At 41.2% G+C, this 27322-nt stretch overlaps 1 pseudogene; it reads right to left on the bottom strand.

The window, feature by feature from the left end:
• Positions 1–883: 883 nt before the first annotated feature.
• LOC128930847 (olfactory receptor 3A1-like) lies at positions 884–2364 on the bottom strand (annotated as a pseudogene).
• Between the last annotated feature and the right edge of the window lie 24958 nt (positions 2365–27322).

Here is a 27322-nt window from a genome sequence, read left to right as displayed (position 1 = left end):
TTTGCTTCCCTCTTCGGTGTCTTTTCTCTTTATCTCTAGCTTACCCCATCTGTTCAATCCCTCACTCACATAAAATATCATGGAGAAGCCAAGTCACAGGTGCCACTGCAAGGAAAGTTTTAGGGAAATGAGCTGGGAAACAACAATGGTGCAGCAGAGGTGCCAGGAGTGGGGAATGTGTCCTAAAAGGAAGGCTGAGAAGAAGATACAGTGAAATAATGGCCGGTATAATAGCAAGCAAGTGGAGAGAATGCTCTGGGTCAGAGCCACGCTTCCCTCGTGAGAAGGGAAATGTTGGGCGAGTCCTCACCATGTGACTTGCATTTGTACTTACAGATTATCTTGGCTAGGAGGCCTGGAGAGTAAGAGTGAGAGGTTTGGGGAAATTTCACATTGAGTAGTCTTGGAGATTTGAAAATATGTAAATAATGCTTAGATTATAAATTCGTATCTTTTCAAAAAATTTGAAACGCATGGGGAAAAAAGGTGAGGAAAATTCCTTTTTGTGTCATAAGATATATAATACATATTAATGGAGTTTGAGCATTTAGAAGCAAGTCTTTGAGCTGCACACAGGTCTCGTGCTCCAGAATTACTAGAGGACACATTATCATACAGCTTCCCCTCTGCCCCCTGGAGATGCTATGAGATCTTTGTTTAATGGGAACAGAAAGAGCTACTTTGTTTGTTTCGGTTTGTTTCATTTTTGCTTATAGTGCTCTGATGGGAGAAATAAAACAATCTTAATATCTAGGCCTATGATTTAAAAACAGACCAATCATACCTGAACTTCAGGGAAAAAGATAACTTTGGGGTAGGGGAAGTTTTCTGGGGTGCTTCTGGGAATGCAGGCTGTATCCAAACAAAGAGTCATTCCCTCTCTGTAAGCCTGTAAGCATTCACAGCTTCCCAGGTTTCCCCTCTAGCCAGAAAGGGGAGAACACAGTGCCTGAAGTTGTCATTTGTCTAAGGGGCTGGCTTGGCAGAACCTCTACACCCACTGCCTATAACTGGGCAGGGCTGCTTTAGGAAATGATAGCTATTCTTCCCTATAAAAAGTCCTTCTTATACCCAGGGAGATAGAAACAGGTCTGAACCATGTTTTTCCTAGTTTCTGGCTCTAGAAGATTTTTCCTTTAGTAGAAAAAGACACAGGGAGAGTCAATGGAGACCTCCTCAAGCCAATGCCTGCCTCCCCACGAGCATCCTCCAGAGGGCACGCTGCACATCAGGGTTTCTAAGGCTGAAGATGATTGGGTTCAGCATGGGGTTGATGAGAGTGTCGAAAATCCCAACAGCTTTATCCTTGTCTGAAAGCTTGGTTGAACCTAGTCACATATAGTTAAAGATACCTGAACCATAGAATATGGCAACCACAGTGAGGTGGGAGCCACATGCGGAGAAGGTTTTCTTCCTGCCCTTTGCAGAGTGAATTTGCAGGACCACCACTGCCACATGGATATAGGAGATGACAATGAGAGCCATGGGGGTACCTGCCATTAGAAAACCCACAGCAAAAAGCAGCAGCTCATTGATTTGGGTGCTGGAGCAGGAGAGCTGGAAGAGCTGTGGGAGGTCACAGTAGAAGTGATGGATCACATTGGGGCCACAGAAGTTGAGTGTGGACATGGCCACAGTGTGGATCAGTGCATTGCTGAAAGCACAAACCCAGGATGCAGCCACCAACATCCTCTGGGCTGTCTGACTCATGCGGGTGCTGTAGGTGAGGGGCCGGCAGATGGCCAGGAATCAGTCATAGGCCATAGTGGTCAGCAGGAGGCAGTCCACTCCAACGAACAGATGGAAGAAGAAGAGCTGGGTGAGGCAGGCTCCATAGGGGACTGCACACTTGTCGGACAAGAGACGACTCAATATAGAGGGAACAGTGACACTGATGCACCCAACATCCAGCACTGAGAGGTTCCCCAGGTAGAAGTACATGGGGGTGTGGAGTTTAGGCTCCACCAAGATGGCTGCCAGGATGCTGAGATTGCCCCCGACTGTGACCAGGTAGGTAAAGAGGAAGAGCACAAAGGCAACTGGTTGCAGCCCTGGTGCCTCCACCAATCCCAGCAGAATGAACTCAGCAATGGCCGTTCCATCGGCCCCAGATTCTTGCTGCATGAGTTCCTTCAAAGAAACATCCAAGGAGGAAAAGAATCCATCCTCTCAATTAATTTATCCATTCAGAAAGAAGAAACAGACCTCCTCTACTTGCCCAGCCCTCTGCTGTGTCCCCTCTGCACAAGTAAGGAGTGTTCTGCTCCTTAGGCCACACTACACTTATTTACTCTTTCACTACATCCACCTGAATAAGTTTACTTCATTTGCAGGTGTAATGACAGGTGACATGACCACTGTGGACCTCCCTGCCTGAACCCACCCCCCAGCTGCAAGAACCTATTTGTAAAGATTATGAAAGATGAAACCCTTGGGAAAAATAAGCAAAGCATACTTCTGGTTTGAGCATGGCTGAGCAGCCAAAACTTTCTCTTCTGAGAATGCATCTCTTTCCAAAATAAGGAAGAAAATAAGCACGCAGATTTTATCTTCAAAGAAGTTCACAAATATCCACAACCTCAATCCATAAACTAGATTGGATGGTTTCAAGAACAGTAAAGATCAAAGGGGAGAGTGACAAGAAGCAGAGAGAGGAACTCCATGACTGTAGAAGAGTTAAATGAGTATCATTCTCTTAAAAACAAAGGGTGAGTTAGGGAAGGCAATCAATAAAAAACAAAGCCCCTGTTTGCAATAATGGGTGTATGGTGCAAGGCATGGCACTGCAATCTTCTGTGATCCTGACTGGACTCAAGAAGCAGAGGAAAGGCAAAAATGAAGAGTTAAGTTCACAGGGTATAGATAAAGCATAAGACTGGAGGCAAAAATTAGAAAAAATACATTTTTTTCTAACAGTTCTAGTTACCTGTCTGTATTCATTACAGACCAGTATAAGCTAAAATAATTTACCTCCAATTTTGAATCACAAGATGAGTTCCTGCTCATCTGAAACATGTCTTAGCCTTGCAAGATATAGCGTCTTGTGAATATCTAGTTTGGAAAAACTCATTTCATTTAAGGATTCAAACAAACCTGCATAGCATATAAACATGGATTCTACAAGGAAAAAGGGTAAATAAACAAGAAAAACATAAAATTCACTCCATAAAATAATGTTGCCATTCAACAAAATTGCTAAAATAATATATTTTAAATATTTTCCCACAAAAAGTATGTGATGGTGAAAGATTTGTTAGTTAGCTTGATTTGATCCTTCCACAGTGGAAACATATATTAAAAACTCATATTTTACTCCATAAATATATAAAATTATTTGTCAATTAAAAGTAAAATGAAATGAATAATTTTACTAGTAAGAATCTCTGCTCATAATGCTTATGAAGAAAGCTTTATTTAAATTTTAATAACTAGAATATTCTTATGCTATATAAAATTTCCTATAGCATGAGAAAGATATAAGAATCCTAATACTTTTTATGAAGTTACCGTATATCTGATGCTAAAATCTAAAGATTTTAGGAAGAAAAAATATCACTAGAGAACAATATTAGTTATGAGTATAAAAACAAAATGCTAATATAGCTAACTACAGAAAATTTTAACAATTAGAATATTTTTAAAAATAACCCACCATTATTAACTTGTGAGAAATTAGGGATATTTTAATACATCAATGTTTTTATATACTACATCAAATCAATTACTTAAAACATACCTTTTACAGGTCACAATCCATTCTTAAAAAAAAAAAAACTCACCCAGTGTTAGTTATCTAGGAATAGAAGAATACTAGAATATCCTTCCAAATGGAGAAAAAGAAATTATCTTATGAAAGTCAGGCCCAAGAGAGGGATTCTCTCCATCACATCTATTTTTTTATACTTGTCCTAGAATCGCTAGCAAATTAATGTGAAGGAATAGAAAACAAAAGTGTATATGTTGGAAAGAGAGAAAAAGGCTATTTGTCTGTAGAAAAAGAGTTAATAAAACAGAAGTGGCAAGATGAAAAGCAAATATATGAAAGTGCTTATTTCTTTATGTATCATCAGTATATATTGACGAAGATGATAAAAATACTTCAAAAACACATTTTAAAGGAAATTCTTATGATATAAGGTTATATGATTAAAGTAGGATGCAGAATTATACAGCATGATTTTATATTAACAAATGCACACACATACACACACACACACACACACACACACACACACCAATACTAGAAGGAAATACCAAGCATTTATTAGTAGTTTGAGTAGTAATACAGGTGGTTTTGGTTTTCTTCCTTCTACTCTTCTCTACTTTCCAAATTATCTATAATTAATACTGAGTTATTCATCTCATAAGATGTACAGAAAGAACATGAGTCATGTAAAGCACATGTCACAGGCAGGATTTTAACCCAGGTAGTCTGACGCCAGAGGCTCTGCTCTTAACCACCACACATAAAACTGCCCTCAGTAACCCAAGGCATCTCAAGGACCATACAGCCATGCCCTTCTCCTTCAATTCTCTCTGAATCTATTTGTGACCCCTCTTAGGACTCAAACCCCACCCTACAGTCTCTACAGCTGTGCCCCTGCAGATCCCAAAGTCTTGCCTTGCAGGGGGCGGTAGCTCAAGTCAGAGCAAGTTCCTTGGGGGGGGCCATGGCCGCGGTCACCATTAGCCCTGATTTCCCTTATTTTGACTCATGTCATCAGATTGCAAATGCCGTGATTTTCTACATCTCCACCTTCGCATATGCTGTTTTCTCTAAATAGAGTGTCCTTCCAGTGTCACATGGTTAAGCCTTGAAGACCCAGTTCCTGTGCTACCCTCCCCAGAAACACTTGCCTGATCTGTGCTAGTTTTAAAGTGATATTTATGTCATTGACTTTCCCAATGCACTTCAATTACATTCTACATGGCGCTTACCACTATACTTCTAGCACAATAAGGTAGCTATGAAGTCTAGTTTCTTCATTCAATTGAAGAACAAGATTCATGTCTAATTCATCTTTAGGAACCTTAGGCATAAATCCTTTTATGTATGCACTGTTTCATAAATAAATGCATGATTGCTCTGGTTAACAAATAGGTTTTCTGATGCCATTACTATTGTCATCGTTGTGGCCAGCAGTGATGAGGAAAGGGTTTCTGGACAAGTTGGAATTTGTGCTAGACTTTGAAGGATTGATATAATTTGGAACAGGTAAAAAGTTGAGTGAAAGGTACAAGGTTACTGCTGTAGGAATGATTCTTCTATTTGTCTACACAGGGTGTGCAGTTCTTGCAGCATCCACACACTGACGACATACATCTTTTTATATAAACTTCACAAATATTTTTTTTTCTTTTTTTTAAATTTTTTATTGGATTGTAGGTTTTGGGGTACATGAGCAGAGCATGCAAGACAGTTGCTTAGGAACACACATAGCAGTGTGCTTTTCTTTCCTTCTCCCCTTCACCCACATTTGGCATTTTCCCCCAGGCTATCCCTCCCCACCTCCCCCTCCTAGTGGCCCTAACCTTTTCCCCCCAATAGACCCCAGTGTTTAGTACTCCTCTTTCTGTGTCCATGTGTTCTCATTTTTCATCACCCGCCTATGAGTGAGAATATGCGGTGTTTCATTTTCTGTTCTTGAGTCAGTTTGCTGAGGATGACGTTCTCCAGATTCATCCATGTCCCTATAAACGACACAAACTCATCATTTCTGATTGCTGCATAATATTCCATGGTGTATATGTGCCACATTTTTCCAATCCAGTCTATTATCAATGGGCATTTTGGTTGATTCCAGGTCTTTGCTATTGTAAACAGTGCTGCAATGAACATTCGTGTACATGTGTCCTTATAGTAGAACGATTTATAGTCTTTTGGATATATACCCAGTAATGGGATTGCTGGGTCAAATGGAATTTCTAGTTCTAAGGCCTTGAGGAATCGCCACACTGTCTTCCACAATGGTTGAACTAATTTACACTCCCACCAACGGTGTAGAAATGTTCCTTTTTCTCCACATCCTCTCCAGCATCTGTTGTCTCCAGATTTTTAATGATCGCCATTCTAACTGGCGTGAGATGGTATCTCAATGTGGTTTTGATTTGCATCTCTCTGATGACCAGTGATGATGAGTATTTTTTCATATGATTGTTTGCCTCATATATGTCTTCTTTTGTAAAGTGTCTGTTCATATCCTTTGCCCACTTTTGAATGGGCTTGTTTGTTTTTTTCCTGTAAATCCGTTTGAGTTCTTTGTAAATTCTGGATATCAGCCCTTTGTCAGATGGGTAAACTGCAAAAATTTTTTCCCATTCTGTTGGTTGCCGATCCACTCTAGTGACTGTTTCTTTTGCCGTGCAGAAGCTGTGGAGTTTCATTAGGTCCCATTTGTCTATTTTGGCTTTTGTTGCCAATGCTTTTGGTGTTTTGTTCATGAAGTCCTTGCCTACTCCTATGTCCTGGATGGTTTTGCCTAGATTTCCTTCTATGGTTTTTATTGTGCCAAGTCTTATGTTTAAGTCTTTAATCCATCTGGAGTTAATTTTAGTGTAAGGTGTCAGGAAGGGGTCCAGTTTCTGCTTTCTGCACATGGCTAGCCAGTTTTCCCAACACCATTTGTTAAACAGGGAATCCTTTCCCCCTTGCTTGTTTTTGTCAGGTTTATCAAAGATTGTATAGGTGTAGATATGTTGTGTTGCCTCCGGTGCCTCCGTTTTGTTCCATTAGTCTATATCTCTGTTTTGGTACCAGTACCATGCTGTTTTGATTACTGTAGCCTTGTAGTATAGTTTGAAATCCGGTAGTGTGATGCCCCCCGCTGTGTTCTTTTTGCTTAGAATTGACTTGGCTATGCGGGCTCTCTTTTGGTTCCATATGAAGTTCATGGTGGTTTTTTCCAGTTCTGTGAAGAAAGTCAATGGTAGCTTGATGGGGATAGTGCTGATTCTGTAAATTACTTTGGGCAGTATAGCCATTTTCATGATGTTAATTCTTCCTAACCATGAACATGGAATGTTTCTCCATCTGTTTGTGTCCTCTCTGATTTTGTTGAGCAGCGGTTTGTAGTTCTCCTTGAAGAGGTCCCTTACGTTCCTTGTGAGTTGTATTCCAAGGTATTTTATTCTTTTTGTAGCAATTGTGAATGGCAGTTCGCTCTTGATTTGGCTTTCTTTAAGTCTGTTATTGGTGTAGACGAATGCTTGAGATTTTTGCACATTGATTTTATATTCTGAGACTTTGCTGAAGTTGCTTATCAGTTTCAGGAGTTTTTGGGCTGAGGCGATGGGGTCTTCTAGGTATACTATCATGTCGTCTGCAAATAGAGACAATTTGGCTTCCTCCTTTCCTATTTGAATACCCTTTATTTCTTTTTCTTGCCTGATTGCTCTGGCTAGAACTTCCAGTACTATATTGAATAGGAGTGGTGAGAGAGGGCATCCTTGTCTAGTGCCAGATTTCAAAGGGAATGCTTCTAGTTTTTGCCCATTCAGTATGATACTGGCTGTTGGTTTGTCATAAATAGCTTTTATTACTTTGAGATACGTTCCATCGATACCGAGTTTATTGAGGGTTTTTAGCATAAAGGGCTGTTGAATTTTGTCAAATGCCTTCTCTGCGTCAATTGAGATAATCATGTGGTTTTTGTTTTTGGTTCTGTTTATGTGGTGAATTACGTTGATAGACTTGCGTATGTTGAACCAGCCTTGCATCCCCAGGATGAATCCTACTTGATCATGATGAATAAGTTTTTTGATTTGCTGTTACGATCGGCTTGCCAATATTTTATTGAAGATTTTTGCATCTATGTTCATCATGGATATTGGCCTGAAGTTTTCTTTTCTCGTTGGGTCTCTGCCGGGTTTTGGTATCAGGATGATATTGGTCTCATAAAATGATTTGGGAAGGATTCCCTCTTTTTGGATTGTTTGACATAGTTTTAGAAGGAATGGTACCAGCTCCTCCTTGTGTGTCTGGTAGAATTCGGCTGTTAACCCGTCTGGACCTGGTCTTTTTTTGTGAGGTAGGCTCTTAATTGCTGCCTCGACTTCAGACCTTGTTATTGGTCTATTCATAGTTTCAGCTTCCTCCTTGTTTAGGCTTGGGAGGACACAGGAGTCCAGGAATTTATCCACTTCTTCCAGGTTTACTAGTTTATGCGCATATAGTTGTTTGTAATATTCTCTGATGATGGTTTGAATTTCTGTGGAATCTGTGGTGATTTCCCCTTTATCATTTTTTATTGCATCTATTTGGTTGTTCTCTCTCTTTTTTGTAATCAATATGGCTAGTGGTCTGTCTATTTTGTTGATCTTTTCAAAAAACCAGCTCTTGGATTTATTGATTTTTTGAAGGGATTTTCGTGTCTCAATCTCCTTCAGCTCAGCTCTGATCTTAGTAATTTCTTGTCTTCTGCTGGGTTTTGAGTTTTTTTGATCTTGCTCCTCTAGCTCTTTCAATTTTGATGATAGGGTGTCAATTTTGGATCTCTCCATTCTCCTCATATGGGCACTTATTGCTATATACTTTCCTCTAGAGACTGCTTTAAATGTGTCCCAGAGGTTCTGGCACGTTGTGTCTTCGTTCTCATTGGTTTTGAAGAACTTCTTTATTTCTGCCTTCATTTCGTTGTTTACCCAGTCAACATTCAAGAGCCAGTTGTTCAGTTTCCATGAAGCTGTGCGGTTCTGGGTCGGTTTCTGAATTCTGAGTTCTAACTTGATTGCACTATGGTCTGAGAGGCTGTTTGTTATGATTTCAGTTGTTTTGCATTTGTTGAGCAGTGCTTTACTTCCAATTATGTGGTCAATTTTAGAGTAGGTGTGATGTGGTGCTGAGAAGAATGTGTATTCTGTGGATTTGGGGTGGAGAGTTCTGTAAATGTCCACCAGGTTTGCTTGCTCCAGGTCTGAGTTCAAGCCCTGGATATCCTTGTTGATTTTCTGTCTGGTTGATCTGTCTAGTATTGACAGTGGAGTGTTAAAGTCTCCCACTATTATTGTGTGGGAGTCTAAGTCCTTTTGTAAGTCATTAAGAACTTGCCTTATGTATCTGGGTGCTCCTGTGTTGGGTCCATATATGTTTAGGATCGTTAGCTCTTCTTGTTGTATCGATCCTTTTACCATTATGTAATGGCCTTCTTTGTCTCTTTTGATCTTTGTTGCTTTAAAGTCTATTTTATCAGAGATGAGAATTGCAACTCCTGCTTTCTTTTGCTTTCCATTAGCTTGGTAAATCTTCCTCCATCCCTTTATTTTGAGCCTTTGTGTATCCTTGCATGTGAGATGGGTTTCCTGGATACAGCACACTGATGAGTTTTGGATTTTTATCCAATTTGCCAGTCTGTGTCTTTTGATTGGTGCATTTAGTCCATTTACATTTAGGGTTAATATTGTTATGTGTGAATTTAATACTGCCATTTTGATGCTAAGTGGCTGTTTTGCCTGTTAGTTGTTGTAGATTCTTCATTATGTTGAAGCTCTTTAGCATTCAGTGTGATTTTGGAATGGCTGGTACTGATTGATCCTTTCTATGTGTAGTGCCTCTTTTAGGAGCTCTTGTAAAGCAGGCCTGGTGGTGACAAAATCTCTGAGTACTTGCTTGTTCACAAAGGATTTTATTCTTCCTTCACTTCTGAAGCTCAGTTTGGCTGGATATGAAATTCTGGGTTGAAAGTTCTTTTCTTTAAGAATGTTGAATATTGGCCCCCACTCTCTTCTGGCTTATAGTGTTTCTGCCGAGAGATCTGCTGTGAGTGTGATGGGCTTCCCTTTGTGGGTGACCCGACCTTTCTCTCTGGCTGCCCTTAGTGTTCTCTCCTTTATTTCAACCCTGTTGAATCTGATGATTATGTGCCTTGGGGTTGCTCTTCTTGAGGAATATCTTTGTGGTGTTCTCTGTATTTCCTGCAATTGAGTGTTGGCTTGTCTTGCTAGGTGGGGGAAATTTTCCTGGATGATGTCCTGAAGAGTATTTTCCAGCTTGGATTCTTTCTCTTCGTCCCCTTCTGGTACACCTATCAAACGTAGGTTAGGTCTTTTCACATAGTCCCACATTTCTTGGAGACTTTGTTCATTCCTTTTTGCGCTATTTTCTCTAATCTTGGTTTCTCGTTTAATTTCATTGAGTTGGTCTTCGACATCAGATATTCTTTCTTCTGATTGGTCAATTCAGCTATTGAAACTTGTGCATGCTTCGCGATGTTCTCGTATTGTGTTTTTCAGCTCCTTTAATTCATTCATATTCCTCTCTAAGTTATCCATTCTTGTTATCATTTCCTCATATCTTTTTTTAAGTTCCTTAGTTTCTTTGCATTGATTTAATACATGTTCTTTTAGCTCACAAAAGTTTCTCATTATCCACCTTCTGAAGTCTAATTCCATCATTTCATCACAGTCATTCTCCGTCCAGCTTTGTTCCTTTGCTGGTGAGGAGTTTTGGTCCTTTCTAGGAGGCGAGGTGTTCTGGTTTCGGGTGTTTTCCTCCTTTTTTCGCTGGTTTCTTTCCATCTTTGTGGGTTTATCCGCTTGTCGTCTGCGTAGTTGCTGCCTTTTCGATTGGGTCTCTGAGTGGACACCCAGATTGTTGATGATGAAGTATTTCTGTTACTTGGTTTTCCTTCTACCAGCCTAGCCCCTTCGCTGTATGACTGCTGAGGTCCACTCCAGGCCCTGCTTGTCTGGGGTGCACCTCTAGCAGCTGTGGCGTAGCGAGGAATGCTACCCGTTTCTTTTTCTGCTATTTTTGTCCCAGGATGATGCCTGCCAAATGTCAGTCTTTTGGATATAGAGGGGTCAGGGAGCTGCTTGAGGAGACAGTCTGATCTTTTTAGGAGCTCAAGTGCTGAGCTGTGAGCTCTGTTGTTCATTCAGGGCTGTTAGGCTGCTATGTTTGAATCTGCTGCAACAGAGCTCATTAAAAAAAAACCCCTTTATTTCTCAAATGCTCTGTGTTGGGGGATTCGGGCTTTGTTTTTCGATGTCCTTTGAGGTGTCCTGCCCAGCTAGGAGGCAGACTAGCCACTGTTTGCCTGCCGAGTCTCTGCCCTGCTGTTGTGTGATTCGCCCTGTTCCTGCAGGCTCTGCTGTGGTCTCCGCCACGCCCTGCGGTGGAGACTCTTCATTGTAGCGTGTTGCCTCAGCAATGGCAGGCTGCGTCAGCAGTGGGCGTGTATCTCAGTTGGGGCGGGTTGCCTCGGTAGTGGTGGACGCCCCTCCCCCACAGAGCGTCTTGGACCGTCTGCTCGGGATAGTTTGAAATCGCGGTTTTGTTCGTCCCACTGGGTATCCTGAACGCTCTGTCCCTGCAATCCCCTGGGATGGCCTACTGTCCAAGTCTCGTTCAGTCTCAAGTCCAGCCCTCTCAAGTCTCAGGTTGCTGGTTCAACAGGGCATGTGGACAAGCGTGCCCTGTGGGGATTGCTGGGTAGGGCTGGCCGCCGCCACGCCCTGGCTGCCGGCTTCACCAGCAGATTTACTGCCTGGCGTCCCGTGTCTTTTTTATACTTGGGAGTTTCCCCGTTCTGTGGGTACCAAAGATCAGTCTGGAAATGCAGCTCGGACTCACCTCTTTGTGGAGTCAACGAGAGCTCCAATCCTGGGTTGTTCTCACAGCACCATTTTGAGTCCTCCTCTTGTACAATCACAAATATTTTTTACAAACAGGAGAAATCATTTTTAAAAACATGCAAGTCATGGACAGAATGGTATGCTCCCTCACAGCTGCTGTCTAGACCTCAGTCAGCAAGGAACAGAGCTTATGGAAGATCTCCCAAATCCTAGGTTGTCCACCATCCAGGATGTCTGTGGCTGATGGGATCACAAGAGAGGTCACTGCTGCTAGATGACCACTCTCAGGGCCTGTGTGAGTCCCAGACCTCCTTCACTATGCTGTACCCCCTCCGTGCTCCAAAGCTCTAATGCGTTCTTCATGCACCAGGGCTGATCTCAAGGCTGTCCTGTAAGGATTGGGTTCTGGGTGAAGAAGTTGAACACTGAATCTCCTTCTACTCATTCTTAATAGAATCTGAAAACAGCCTGTAGTCTCAGCTATTCGGGAAGCTGAGGCAGAAGAATCTCTTGAAGCTGGGAGGCAGAGGTTGCCATGAACTGAGATTGTGCCACTGCACTCCAGCCTGGGAGACAAAGTCAGATGGAGAAAAAAAAATGGAAAACAAACTTCATCTAAAAAAGAGGAAATTGTAAAGGTCCCTGGCAAAGGAGGCTCAACTCCCGGGTTATAGTCTCAGCTCTTCCACTCTCTCAATATGTCATCCAGAGCAAGTCTCTTCTTTTAGCTTTTGAGACTTTGCTGGCCATGTGTGAAGCCAGGAGGTTTAACCCACTGAGTAACAGCTAAAGTCCCTTCCTGGTTACCAGGGATCAGAGGGAGGGTTATGACAGAACTCACCTTGTTACAGCACAGAGACCAGCCAGATTTTCTGGAAAGGAATGCAGAGGGGATAAGAGGCCACACAAATGCAGTCAGTGCCTCCAAAGGCAAGTAAGGGGCCATCTATAAAGGAAATGAGATAAAGACAGGCCAAGACCATCTCTGCCATAGGACTCTTTTACCACAGTATTATCCGTTGGGGATCTCAAAATGAGTCCCAAGAAAGGGGACAGGAATGTAGGGAGAGGCAAAGATGGGAAAATAATACATACCATAATAAGCACTGCAGGGCTGAAGCAGTGGCTTCACTGCTCTGTGCTGATTGAGAATTTCTCCCATGTCATCATCTCCATCCCCCCTATTAATCTACAGGAATCACTAGGAAGAAAATGATAACAACTCCATTTAACAGATGGGGATATAGAGGAGCTGTCTGCTTTCCCAGAGTTACCAGGAAGCTAGAGGTGGGGCCAGCACTGAGTGTGGGTCTCCGTATTGAGGGCTTTTTCTCTCCCAGAAGCCAGGTCCAAACAGAACCTGGGGGAAGACACAGGCCAACTCCTAAACTCAAAGATGAGGATGAAACTTGCCTTGGATCTGGGGATGGGAAGCAACCAAAGAAAGGAGGAGAAAATGGAAAAAGCCCTTTGCAACTTCACTTCCTTTTTTTCAACTTTTTTTTCTTTTAGATGGAGTTTTGCTCTGTCACCCAGGCTGGTGCAATCTGGGCTCACTGCAACCTCCGCCTCTTGGGTTCAAGTGATTCTCCTGCCATAGCATCCTGAGTAGCTGGGATTACAGGCATGCACCCCCATGCCTGGCTAATTTTGTAATTTTAGTAGAGACAGGGTTTCTCCATGTTGGTCAGGGTGGTCTTGAACTCCCGACCTCAGGTGATCCACCTGCCTTGGCTTCCCAAAGTGCTGGGATTATACGCATCAGCCCCCACACCCGACCTTAACTTTTGAGTTCAGGGGTACAAGTGCACGTTTGTTATATAGGTTAACTTGTGTCATGGGGTTTGTTGTACAGATGATTTCATCACCGAGGCATGAAGCCTGGTACCCATTAGTTATCTTCCCTGATCCTCTCCCTCCTCCCATCCTTTACCTTCCAGTAGGCTTCAGTGTGTGCTGTTCCCCTCTTTGTCCACACGTTCTCATCATTTAGCTCCCACTTACACATAATAATATGTGGTATTTTGTTTTCTGTTCCTGTGTTAGTTTGCTAAGTATATTGGCCTCAAATTCTTAATGAATCCTCAGGAACAAAAAGCATTTCCACCCAGGGCCTTGTTCGTGAGGGCCTCAGGGACTGTCTGGAGAGTTCCACAAGGATCAAGCAGAGATGGGGGAAGCACTGTGCTGTGCTGGCAGGAGCCAGGGTGGGGGACTGTGGAGCTGCCCTCACCATGATTTTCTAGGCCACACCCTTAGAAGTTGAGAGTTGACTGAAATCGATTTTTGTGTTACTGTCTATTCCTCCCTTCAGTTCTGTTAATGTTTGCTATAGATATTTGGACACATTAAATGGAACATTATACATTGGAAGGCATGAATTGTCACAAGTTTTTGCTGTCTCTCCTGCCTTCATCAGCTTTCACTTTCACCTTAATTGTGGTTACAGCTCGCGTGCTATATGTCATGTGTTGCAGCCAGAAAACAGAATTTCTTACCCACAAGGACTGTTCTCTTCATGTGGTTGTTAATGCTTGTGTTGCAAAGAGCTTAGAGCATTAAATTAAGATTGTTAAAAAATAAAAGAAGTTGAGAGTTTACTGGTAGAGATGAATGATAACAGGGAAAGTGGGGAGGTTGTGTGGCACCCCGTCAGACTCTCTTGCCCTCCTTAGACAATGCATCGTGCACCCAGCCCCACATGACAGCACACCCTCGGTGGGAGGTCTGTGGGACTTGACTTCGTAGATGGAGAGAACTGCTTTTTTGTTTTCTAGCTATTGTGAAACTCTTTGGGCCTCAGTTTCCTTATCTGTGACGTGAGAGTAATATCCACTCTGAGGGTTGCTGGGAGAATTAAATTAAGTAACACACATAAGGTTCCTAGGAGTGGACTGCCAACAATGTTAATAACAGATAACATTTCTCACATGTTTGTTACACACATGACATCAGACCGTGAGCTTTATACACATTAAATCCCAAACACCCTTTACAACAGTTCTATGAGATAAGTAATTTTATCATTCCCATTTTACACATAAATAAATTGAGGTTCAAAGTAATTCAGTAATTTGCCTAAGGCCACATGGGAATTTGAGAAGTAGGGGTTCAATCAGGCATTGATTCCTACCTATGTAAAGCCAACAAATGTGCTACATGACTTCCTCTTACCATGCCCTTTCAGCTCGCTTCTGTCCAGCAAATGACATACTTTGAGCTTCTGGTGTTTGTGATGAACATGGCTTCCCACATCCATGGACTGTGTTCCAGGGATGAGCCTAGGAGTCCGTATCTCAGCAGTAGCAACCTCTGCTCTATTCCTAATATCTTGGTCCACAGCACCAAAACCGACTTCCAGCTGCTGCCTCCAGTGTTACTCACCTGCTCTTTTGGTATGTCTGGTCCTTACTCTCCCTGCAAATAATCACAATCTTGACTGTGAGAGCTGAGCCCCGATGTTAGGTTCACATTGTTGGGTCCCAAGGCTCCCACTTAAGGATATAATATATGAATGTGAAGGCTGCTCATTGTTCACTAACGTTTTTCTAAATATGAAAATATCAGCCAGGTGCAGTGGTTCATGCCTGTAATTCCAGCACTTTGGGAGGCCAAGGCAGGTGGATCGCCTGAAGTCAGGGGTTTGAAACCAGCCTGGCCAATGTGGCAAAACACTGTCTCTACTAAAAATACAAAAAATAAGCTGGGCTTGGTGGCAGGCACCTGCCATCTCAGCTACTTGGGAGGCTGAGACAGGAGAATCATTTGAACCTGGGAGGTGGAGGTTTCAGTGAGCCAAGATTGTGTTACTGCACTACAGCCTGGGTGACAAAGCAAGTCTCCACCTCAAAACAAAAACAAAAACTCTAAAAATACTAGGAACAACAGACACTTGGGTCTACCAGAGAGTGGAGGGTGGGAGGTGGGAGAGGAGCAGAAAAAATAACTACTGAGAGCTAGGCTTTGTACCTGGGGATGAAATAATCTGTACATCAAACCCCCATGATATGAGTTTATCTATGTTACAGACTGTACATGTCCCCTGAAACTAAAGGTTAAAAAATAAAAATAAGAAAATTGAGTTATAAATGATAATAGAAATTAAAACACCAATGAAATTCACAGGAAATTAAATACACTGTCTTAAATAACTTTTGGACAAGAAAAAAAATCTACATCTGTAGTATTTCACTAGAGACATTCATGCAACCAGGCTTCATAAATTTTCAACCTAGGTGTCCATCTTGGTAGTGAGAGCTTTAAGGACTGATCCAGTTTAAAGTTTTGTTGGAGACTACAGAAAAAAGTAAGAACTCTAAGAATGAGGAATTGTACTATAGAAAGGGCCTTGCTTACTATAAGAGTGAATCTAAAATAATTTAGTACAAGCTTGTCCAACCCATGGCCCACTGCCTGCATGAAGCCCAGGATGGCTTTGAATGCAGACCAACACAAATTCATAAACTTTCTTAAAGCATTAAGTTTTTTTTGTGTGTGATTTTTTTAAAGCTCATTAGCTGTCATTATTGTTACTGTATTTTATGGGTGGACCACGACAGTTCTTCTTCTTCCAGTGTGGCTCACGGAAGCCAAAAGACTGAACACCCCTCATTTAGAAGATACAGACTGATGCTTTATTAGACTGTTTGATTAGTGTTGTTAACAATATCACTCGAGAAGTTATTTGTCATCCAATGAACAGAACAACATAAAACTATATTGCTAACAGTCTAGATCAAGATTTTACTTTTCCAGTCAATTGACAGACATGCTTTATTCAATGGAAAAGTACAAAAATAAGTGAAATAGGCCTGACTGAGACCCTAGAGCAATGGTTGGAAGAAGATTCCCCTAAGCTTCTTTAAATGGTGTCAAATTAACCATGGGAAAAAGACAATGCTTAAAAAAAACCAGGCTGAGCCATTATACTCATGGTCTCAAGACATTTGCCAGATTCTGAAGTTGCCTGGGGTGGGAGTCTAGAAAGCTTTCCTGTGAAACTCATAAAGATAGCTATATGCCCTGCTGTATTTTGGTGCTGAGGTATCAGTTAAAAGTCCAGGGAAGGCATCCTCTAGAAAAGAGGGAGACAGGGTTTTGCAAATCTGTAATGTGCACACATTTCAGCTTAATCTCTGCTGAATCATGGTGATTAGCCCTTCACTTTATCCATGTGACAGAGGAAAAGAAAAACTTGATGTAAAGTAGAATATAACATCATCTAAAGCTTCTATAATTATTTCATAAAGTATAATATACAATATAAAATTACTGAACATAAAAAGTGGCAAGAAAATATAACCACATTTATTGATTTGCATATGTTGAACCAACCTTGCATTCTTGCCACTTGATCATTGTGTATTATCTTTTGAATGCATCATTGGATTCAGTTTGCTAGTATTTTGATGAGGAGTTTTACATGTTTGTCAGGGTGCTGGCCTGTAGTTTTCTTTTTTGGTTATGTTCTTGTTTAGTTTTTGTGTCACATCAACAGAATGAAAAGAAATAAAATGTATGACCACATGATAATCTCAGTAGATGCAGAAAAGGCATTTGATAGAATTTTTTAATGTTGTTTCATGATGAAAAACATCTATCAACAAATTAGGAATAGAAGGAAAATATGTCAACACAACAAAGCCCGTATATGACAAATCCACAGTTAACACCATACTGAATGGGGAAAAGCTCAAATTCTTTTCTCAAAAAACTGGAATGAGATGAGGATGCCCAGTTTCACCACTCTTATTTAATATAGCCCTGGAAGTCCTCAACAGAGCAATTGGGCAAGAGGAAGATATAAGGGGCATCTGAATAGGAATAGAGGAAGCCAAATTGCAGCAACCAAAACAACATGGTACTGGTGCAAAAAACAGACACACAGACTGATGAAACAGAATAGAGAACTCAGAAATAAGACCACACACCTGCAACCATCTAATTTTCAAAAAACATGGCAAAAACAAGCAATGAGGAAAGGGTTCCTTATTTAGTAAATGGTGTTAAGAGAAATGGCTAGCCATATTAAGAAAATTGAAACTGGATCCTTTCCTTACATCTTATACAAAAACTAACTCAACATGGATTAAACCCAAAACTATAAAAATCCTAGAAGAAAATCTAGAACATAGGCACAGTCAAAGATTTCATGACAAAAATGTCAAAAGCAATTGCAACAAAAGCAAACATTGACAAATAGGATCTAATTAAACTAAAAATCTATTGCGCAGCAAAAGAAGCTATCATCAGAGCAAAAGGACAACCTATAGAATGAGAGAAAATGTTCACAATCGGCCGGGCGTGGTGGCTCAAGCCTGTAATCCCAGCACTTTGGGAGGCCGAGGCGGGTGGATCACGAGGTCGGCAGATCGAGACCAACCTGGTCAACATGGTGAAACCCCGTCTCTACATAAAATTACAAAAAATTAGCTGGGCACGGTGGCGTGTGCCTGTAATCCCAGCTACTCAGGAGGCTGAGGCAGGAGAATTGCCTGAACCCAGGGGGCGGAGGTTGCGGTGAGCCGAGATCGCGCCATTGCACTCCAGCCTGGGTAACAAGAGCGAAACTCCGTCTCAAAAAAAAAAAAAAAAAAAAAGAAAATGTTCACAATCTATTTATCTGACAAAAGTATAATATCTAGAGTCTACAGGAAATTGAAACAAATTTACAAGAAAAAAAAACCCCATTAAAAAGTGGGCAAAGGACATGAGCAGACACTTCTCAAAAGAAGACATACATGCAGTCAACAAGCATATGAAAAAAGCTCAACATCACTGATCATTAGAGAAATGCAAATTAAAACTACAATAAAATACCATCTCATGCCAGTCAGAATGGCAATTACTAAAAAGTCATGAAACAACAGACACCGGAAGGGCTATGGAGTGAAAGGAATGCATTTACATTGTTGGTGGGAATGAAATTAGTTCAACCATCATGGAAGACAGTGTGGCAATTCCTCAAAGACCTAAAAACAGAAATACCATTTTTCCCAGCAATCCCATTACTGGCTATACACCCAAAAAAGTATGAATCATTCTTTTATAAAGATACATGAATACATGTGTGTTCATTCCATCACTATTCACAATAGCAAAGACGTGGAATCAACCCAGATGCCATCAATGATAGACTGGATTAAAAAAAATGTGGTACATATACACAATGGAATACTATGCAGCTGTAAAAAGAAATGAGATTGTATCATATGGGTGGAGCTAGAAGCCATTATCCTCAGCAAACTAATGCAGGAAGAGAAAACCAAACACCGCATGTTCTCACTTACAAGTGGTAGCTGAACAATGAAAACACTTGGACACAGGGAGGAGAACAACACACATTGGGGCCTGTCAAAGGCAGGGTCAGGGGAGGGAGAGCATTAGGAAATATAGTTAATGCATGCTGGGCCTAACAACTAGATGATGGGTTGCTAGGTGCAGCAAACCATCATGGTACATGTTTATCTTCATAATAAACCTGCACATCCTGTACCCTACGCCAGAACTTAAAATAAAACAAAATAAAAAGAAATGGGTAGATAAACAATATTCTTACAGATTGAAAGACAACATTCTTCAGACGTTGACTCCTTAGTAACTGATTGGGAAAGTTAACAAAATTCCAATAAATATTCTAACAGAAATTTTGTGCGTGATTTGACAATGTGATTATAACATTTGTGTGTGAAGACAAATACACCCAAAATCAAAATTCATTTTGAAAGAGGAGAACAATGCAGAAGGGCTAACATTGTCTTGTTTCCAAATTAACTATTAAATTACAATAATCAGGAAAGTATAGTATTAAAGTATAGAAATATGGATCAGTATTGAGAGTATGTAATACCATAAAGAGTCCAGAAACAGATCAACTCATGTATTATTTGCTGAGTTTTGACAAAGGTACAGAGGCAATTCAATGAAGACTAGTCTTCAGCAAATGTTGCTGGAAAAATTGGGTTTCTATATGCAAAAGAAAAAAATGGAACCTCAATTTATACTTAACACCCTACAAGAATGAATTGAAAATGCATCACAGATCTTAATATTTGTGTGAGTGCTAAAGATTCTCCATGACATCTGTGGGGCAAGAGACGTCCCAGAGAAGGAGGCAAGGAGGATATTTAATAGTAGTGAGGTGAGGTACTTTCAGTTGCATCCACTAACGCTAGCTGAAGCCATTGCAGAACTGATACCTTCAGCTGCGCTGGAATACCAAATGAGCTGAGGAAACCGAAAATGGCGCATCATATGTCCCTATAGGCGCATATATATCCCTCCTATAGCTCTCAAGGGATGTGTTCTTCTACCAAGCGATGTAATAGTGGTTTCACTGAATTGGAGGTTAAGCCTACCACGCAGCCATTTTTGGTACTCATGTAAGCCAACATACAGAGAGTAGGGTTGCCCTTCTGCCTGGTGTGATTGATATTTATTACCAAGGGAAAACTTGGTTGTTCTACATAACTGGAGAAGCGAGGGCCGTGTCTAAAATCCTGGGGAATTCTTTGGTTGCCATGTAGTGTTTCCATGCCCATCAATAAAGATTAATGAAAACTATAACAACTTGATAAAGTGAGGCTTATGGGATGCAGATTTCCTAGGGATGAAAGTTCGCACTGTTACCATTATGTAGAGAATGTCATCCAGCTAATAATGGCCAAGAGAAAGAAGAACATAGAATGGGTAGTGGAAGAAAAAGATAGAAATGTCCACTGTGGCCTTGTGATCACTTGTGGGGACAGGAAGAGTGTGGCATTGGGAGGTAATCTGACATAGATGGAGAGCAGTTGCACCATGGTGGTGATGTGTGCTATCAAGTTTTCCTAGAAAGATAAGGAGATAACATTAACTGAACGGTGGAAATTTTGCTTCCTTTTTCTATTTTGGCCTGAGGAAGAATTGAGCATGACCTGAGAGAGCTCATTTTTTCTTCTTTTTATGTCCTTTCTCAATATCTGCTTATGACTGGGACACAGAAGTCTGATCTTTGTCAATGGGATGTTTATCTCTCCTGGGGTGTTTTTATGGAAAGTTGAGTTTTAGTGTGAGACTGCCACCTGGATATTTTTACAAAGCATGTGTCTTTAATGGTGGTACTCTGCTTGAAGACCATTATCTTTTTGTATCAACTTATTGTGTAAATGTTGCACACCTAAGATATTTGAGGCCATTCAGTCTTTTATGGCCATTCTTTTTCACCTCCCAAAATGTAGGCTGCAGCCACACAGGACTACTGTCCATTCCCTAAGCAGGCAGTGATTAGGCATCCATCCATCAGCTCCATCCTTGTGATCCCCCTAAGTGTAGTCAGATGCGATTGGTGACTAATTACAGTGACTGATAACATATATTACAATTAGTCACTTTGGTGGGAGTCTGAGTGAATTTGTTCTAGAGAGGGCCGGCGTAATTACTTTGTCTTTAATGAGTTATTTTAGAATATGGATTCCTCTGGGATGCAGGGTCACTTGGGCTAAGGGATGGGTAGAAGGGGAAATGTAAAAAGGAGTGGGCCAGACACAGGGCATGACTACAGAGACTGTTGTTACTTTACATGTCTTAATGGATAAAGGGAGCAGGATCTCAGGTCGGTGTCCTGGGGTTACCTTCAGATGCTAGATGAGTTGGGCAGGAGGGTGAATGAGCTGATTCTTGGTGTCCTCTCAATCTGAGAGTCTTGATTTCCCAGATGTGTGATCTGCAGGCTATTTTTTCAGTCATAATGACTTCTCTCTTTTCTATGTCTTTGCCTCCCAAGACTTTCCAACATTCTGGAAGTATTTTAACTATTGTTTTCCAGTTACAGCCATTGGTAATGATAGCACTTATACTTATTTCTTATTGTGGAATATATCCTCACCAGATCCTATCATTTCAGTATAATGACAGGTCTGTGAAATATGCTTTAATACAGTCATTCTCAAGATTTGTTTTGTTTTAAAATTATGTATGAAGCTTTATAGACAATTTTATGGTTCTCCAGAAGTCAGAAACATAAGCATAGTCTATCTATCTATCTATCTATCTATCTATCTATCTATCTATCTTCTATTATTATCTTTCTCTCTATCTGTATCTATCTATCTATCTATCAATTTATCCACCAATACACCTACCTACCTACTTATCTACCTATGTATATCAAGATAGAAAGAGGGAGACAGACAGACAGACACACAGACAGAGAGAGAGTTTTAAGAAATTAGATTATGATATTGTGAACATGGGCAAGTCTGAAATCCACAGGGCAGGTAAGCAGGCTGGAGACACAGGGAAGAGTTGATGTTACAGTTTTGAGTCAGAACAGTTTGAAAGCATAATTCTTTCTTCTTCAGGAGACTGTGGTCTTTTCTCTTAAATCCTTCAACTAATTGTATGAGGCTCACCACATAAGGGGTATCTACTTTACTCAACATCTACTGATTTAAATGTCTATCACATTACAAAATACCCTTATTATAACATCTAGAACTGGTGTTTGACCAAAACATAGTATCAGGGCCTAGCCAAGAGAAAGACTGGATAAAGAAAATGTGGCACATATACACCATGGAATACTATGCAGCCATAAAAGAGAATAAGTTCATGTTCTTTGCAGGGATGTGGATGAAGCTGGAAACCATCATTCTCATCAAACTAACACAGGAACAGAAAACAAAACACCACATGTTCTCATTCATAAGTGGGAGTTGAACAATGAGAACCCTTGGACACAGGGAGGGGAACATCACACATCCAGGCCTGTCAGGGGGTGGCAAGGGGAGAGAAAGCATTAGGACACATACTTAATGCATGTGGGGCTTAAAACCTAGATGTCAAGTTGATAGGTGCAGCAAACCACCATGGCACATGTATACCTATGTTACAAATCTAAATGTTCTGCACATGTATCCCAGAAATTGAAGTAAAATAAAGAAATAAAATAAAAATTAACCATCACATGGGATATGGATAACTGAGTCTGAGGACAAACTCAATGAAGGCTTGAGGTTAGAAATTATCTTTCTTCTTTCTGTTTGTCCCCAAATTTGTAAAAGTATTATCATGTTGATTTTTCCCACATCAGTTTCAATGACATGGTATAGTCCAGAGCACAAGAATGTTTGGTTTGGCTCATCTGTATCTGTGAAAAGAGTAGTACATCTGAGATACCCTAATATTCCCCCTGGGTACAAAATTACATTTGTGAGTTCAGCAGTACAGTGTTAAATTGCTAAAGATAATGAGTTCTTATTCCAGGAGGATTTAGTAGAAGTAGTTATTCTAAGTTAATGGGCATTTGCTGCCAACTAAAAGTTGGATGAATGCATGTTCCAGACTGAGAGACAGTCAACAAGTATTGATAAAACATCCGCAATATCCAGGCACCACACCAAGTGCGATGGCTGCCTTGCTGCAGTGAGGAAGGCAGACATGGTCTTTCATGTATAGAGTCTACAGTCTGGGAAGGAAGTCAGCTATTAACAGGTGATCCAAAGCATGGAGTGCTATTGGATGAGTATGGAAGCAGGTCTCACTGGGTTTACAGAGACACAGGGAAGGTTTAGTTTAGCAAGTTACATGTAATACACCTGAGGGATAAATGAGAATGAGCTGAGTGAAGATGGGGCATAGTGGGAATAGGTGCTAGGTAGGAGGAACAGCAAGTAGGAAAGGATGGAGGGAAGAAATTATGGCTTATAAGTCCAGCATTGCTGAAAAGAGGATGCAAGAGTCATTGTGGGGTCAGATGAGGCTGGGGAGGTAGGCATGGGTCAGGTAAAGAAACATCCTCTGTGCTCTTGAAAGGAATTTTACCTTTATCTTAACAGCAAGATAATCCTTGAAGTATTTAATAAGGAGAGAAAGGGATGATCAGATTTTCATCTCAGAATGCCACCGTGTAAATGAGATTGTTGGAAGAGAAGTGTTTTGAAGCACAGAGGCAGGAAGATGAATGGAGAAGCAGTTTCAATCATCCAGGTAATACAACATTTCTATCTGGACTAGTGCAGTGGTAGCTGGGATAAAGAGTGGATGAATTAGAAAGAGAATGAAGTGCAGAATCTATAGGACTTGCTAGAGTGGAGATTGACTGTGAGAGAAATGAGTTAATGAAATAAAACCTCAGGTTTCTGACTTGAGCCTGGATTTCTTTCACTAAATATGGGAGAGTGGAGGAGGATGGAGTTAGAAGAGGTGCAGGGTGAGATCAGAATATCATTTAGAATCATTGAGCCAAAGATGCCTGTGATCCATCCAAGCGGTGGTAATCACTGAGACTCAGGATAACAAGTTCTGTGTACTAGAGAACACTACACCTGAGTGGTTTGTTTTTGTTTTTGTTTTGTTTTTAGACAGAGTCTTACTCTGTCACCCAGGCTGGAGTGCAGTGGTGTGATCTCAGCTTGCTGCAACCTCTGCCTCCCAGGTTAAAGCAATTCTCCTGCCTCAGCCTCCCAAGTAGCTGGGATTACAGGCATGTGCCACCATGCGCAGCTAATTTTTGTAATTTTAGTAGAGATGGGATTTCACCATGTTGGCCAGGCTGGTCTCAAACTCCTGACCTCAGGTGAACCACCTGCCTTGGCCTCCCAAAGTGCTGGGATTACAGGTGAAAGCCACCATGCCCAGCCTACATCTGAGTGTTTAAATATCAATTAAAACCATTGGAGTTGATGTGTTTTTCTTGGGAATTATGCAGAATTATAAAAAAATGAAGTTTAGAGAAATTCCTGAGGAATATCAACATGTAAGAAACTGACAGAGGAAGAGCCAGCTGCAGTTACTGAGGATGACAGGGCAGGCAGGTGAGAAAGAGACAAACACACTTTATGTTTCAGAAGTAAGTAGATGAGTGTTTAAGAAAGGATGAAATATCATTACCTGTTAAAGATAAATGAAGAGAAAAAAGATAGAGTTAAATAAGTCATTTCTGATTATAGAGATTCTAATTATAGATATTTGTGGTATAGAGATGTTAATTACTGTAATGTCAGTTAAATAAAAAATTTCTGCAAAACACCTAACAGACCAAGCATCACAGAAATATCTCCATTCCAAAATTTAGATTTTAAAGGACACTATTGTTTTCCCTTAAAGATACTGGAGACAGAGCATGACGGGATGAAATCAAACCAGCATCTCAGAGTTCCTCCTCCTGGGCCTGCCCATCCAGCCAGAGTAGCAAAACTGTTCTATGCCCTGTTTTTGGCCATGTATCTTACCACCCTCCTGGGGAACCTCCTCAGCGTCATCCTCATTCGACTAGACTCCCATCTCCACATGCTATGTATTTGTTTCTTAGCAACTTGTCCTTCTCTGACCTCTGCTTCTCTTCCATGACCATTCCAAAGTTGTTACAGAACATGCAGAACCAAGACCCATCCATCCCCTATGCGGGCTGCCTGACCCAGAGGTACTTCTTCCTGTTTTTCAGAGACCTGGAGAGCTTCCTCCTTGTGGCCATGGCCTTGTCTTCCCAAGGTGATCCTGGAAAAATATAGTTGAATAATGACTGTTTTAAATGGTCTTCATGCCCCACATCCTTAAATTATCATAGGATTTTGTTATGTTACTCAGAATTCTACTTTGATTGTAGAATCATATTTATTTAATTTTAAAAGTTTAATTAATTAATTAATTATTTTGAGACAGAGTTTCGCTGTTGTTACCCAGACTGGAGTGCAATGACATGATCTCAGCTCACCGCAATCTCTGCCTTCTGATTTCAAGCAATTCTCCTGCCTCAGCCTCCTGAGTAGCTGGGACTACAGGCATGTGCCACCATGCCCAGCTAATTTTTTGTATTTTTAGTAGAGACGGGGTTTCACCATGTTGACCAGGATGGTCTCGATCTCTTGACCTCGTGATCCACCCACCTCGGCCTCCCAAAGTGCTGGGATTATTTTTATTTTTTATTTCAGACAGGCTCTCATTCTGTTACCCAGGTTGGAGTGCAGTAGCACAATCATGGCTCACTGTAGCCTAAGCCTCCTGGACTCAAGGAATTGTCCTGCCTCAGCCTTCCAAGTAGCTAAGACTACAGGCACACACCACCACACCCATCCAATTAAAAAAATTTATATAGATGAAGTCTCCCTATGTTTCAGAGGCTGGTCTTGAACTCTTGGCCTCAAGTGGTCCTCCCACATTGGCCTCTCAAAGTGCTGGGATTACAGGCATGAGCCACCACGCCCAGCTTGTAGAATAATTTTTATTTTTATTATTTATTTATTTATTTTCAAAACTGAGTCTCACTTTGTTGCCCAGGCTGGAGTGCAATAACATGATCTTGGCTCACTGCAAACTCCATCTCCCCAGCTCAAACAATTCTCCTGCCTCAGACTCCCAAGTAGCTGGGATTACAGGCATGTGCCATGATGCCTGGCTAATTTTTATATTTTTAGTAGAGACGAGGTTTCACCATGTTGGCCAGGATGGTTTTGAACTCCTGACCTTGTGATCCACTCACCTTGGCCTCCCAAAGTGCTTGGATAGAATCATTTTTAAAGAGTGCTCTATAATCTTAGGTCAGTGCTAAATATCATCCAAACAGCTCAACCTCCCAGCCTCCCTTTGTGTGTCTCCTACATATTCTCTCTGCACACATTTTCACATCATTTTACCTCTTCTCTCTTGCTCCTGATATATTTTCACTTCCCCATAGTCTTTTCTCACCTGGCCTGACCTTCAATACATTATTCTAACCCTTTTACTACAATGGTGTCTTTTGTCTTTACCTGGAATTGACTAATATCCTGAGGCCCTAAAATTTATTTCACCAAGATGGAAGCTAGATGCTGGTAAACAAAAAAAGAAAGAAAAAGAAAAAAAGAGAAAGAATAATGTCTCTCTTCTGATTGGTGTTTTTGATGTTACAAAGAACTTCATATTTATGTTTGTATTCTACCCCCACGACAATTCCCAGCAAATAGAGAAGGTGCTAATGCCATGTTCTATGTGGAGGAGTAGGGGGTTCAGCAACATTCTACATCATACAGTGTGTCAATTGTTGAGTTGATGTAGAATTCCAGGCTGATTCTTCAGTTTCTTCTCATTTACTCTCACTTTAGAAAGAAAGGGAGCAGCCATTTGTGGGAGTGTAAATTAGTTCAACCATTGTAGAAGACAGTGTGGTGATCCCTCAAGGATCTAGAACCAGAAATATCATTTGACCCAGCAATCCCATTACTGGGTATGTACCCAAAGGATTAGAAATCTTTTCAAAACTCTTATCTCCACCTGTGGCATGGGTAAGTTTTCAATATTGGTGAATTTGTATTTTCTTTTCTATTTTTTTTTTTTTTTTGAGGAGTCTTACTCTGTCACCCAGGCTGAAGTGCAATGGCCTGATCTTACTCACTGCAACCTCTGCCTCTCAGGCTCAAGTGACTCTCTCGCCTCAGCCTCCCGAGTACCTCGGACCCCAGTTGCCCATCAATGCACACAGCTAATTTTTGTGTTTTGAGTAGAGACTGGGTTTCACCATATTGGCCAGGCTGGTCTCAAGCTCCTGACCTCAAGTGATAGTCCCACTTTGGCCTCCCAAAGTGTTGAGATTACAGGCATGAGCCACCGTGCCCCACTCAATTTGCATTCTTAGTTTTCCCCTCTAAGTGATGGCATCCGAGCCTACCACTTTCATCCTGTATGTTCTGCTGATGTCCACAGCTCTGTGTGAAGCCCAGCCTTTCTCCAGGACTTCCAGCTGCCTCATGGATACCTCCTCTTGAGGCTCTATGAGCAGTTTAATCTCGACATGCAC

The sequence above is a fragment of the Callithrix jacchus genome, chromosome 15, assembly GCF_049354715.1.
Source record: "Callithrix jacchus isolate 240 chromosome 15, calJac240_pri, whole genome shotgun sequence".
In the NCBI taxonomy this organism is placed as follows: Eukaryota; Metazoa; Chordata; class Mammalia; order Primates; family Cebidae; genus Callithrix; species Callithrix jacchus.
The sequence above is the reverse complement of the archived record's forward strand: the minus strand, read 5'-3'. Positions and strand labels throughout refer to the sequence as shown.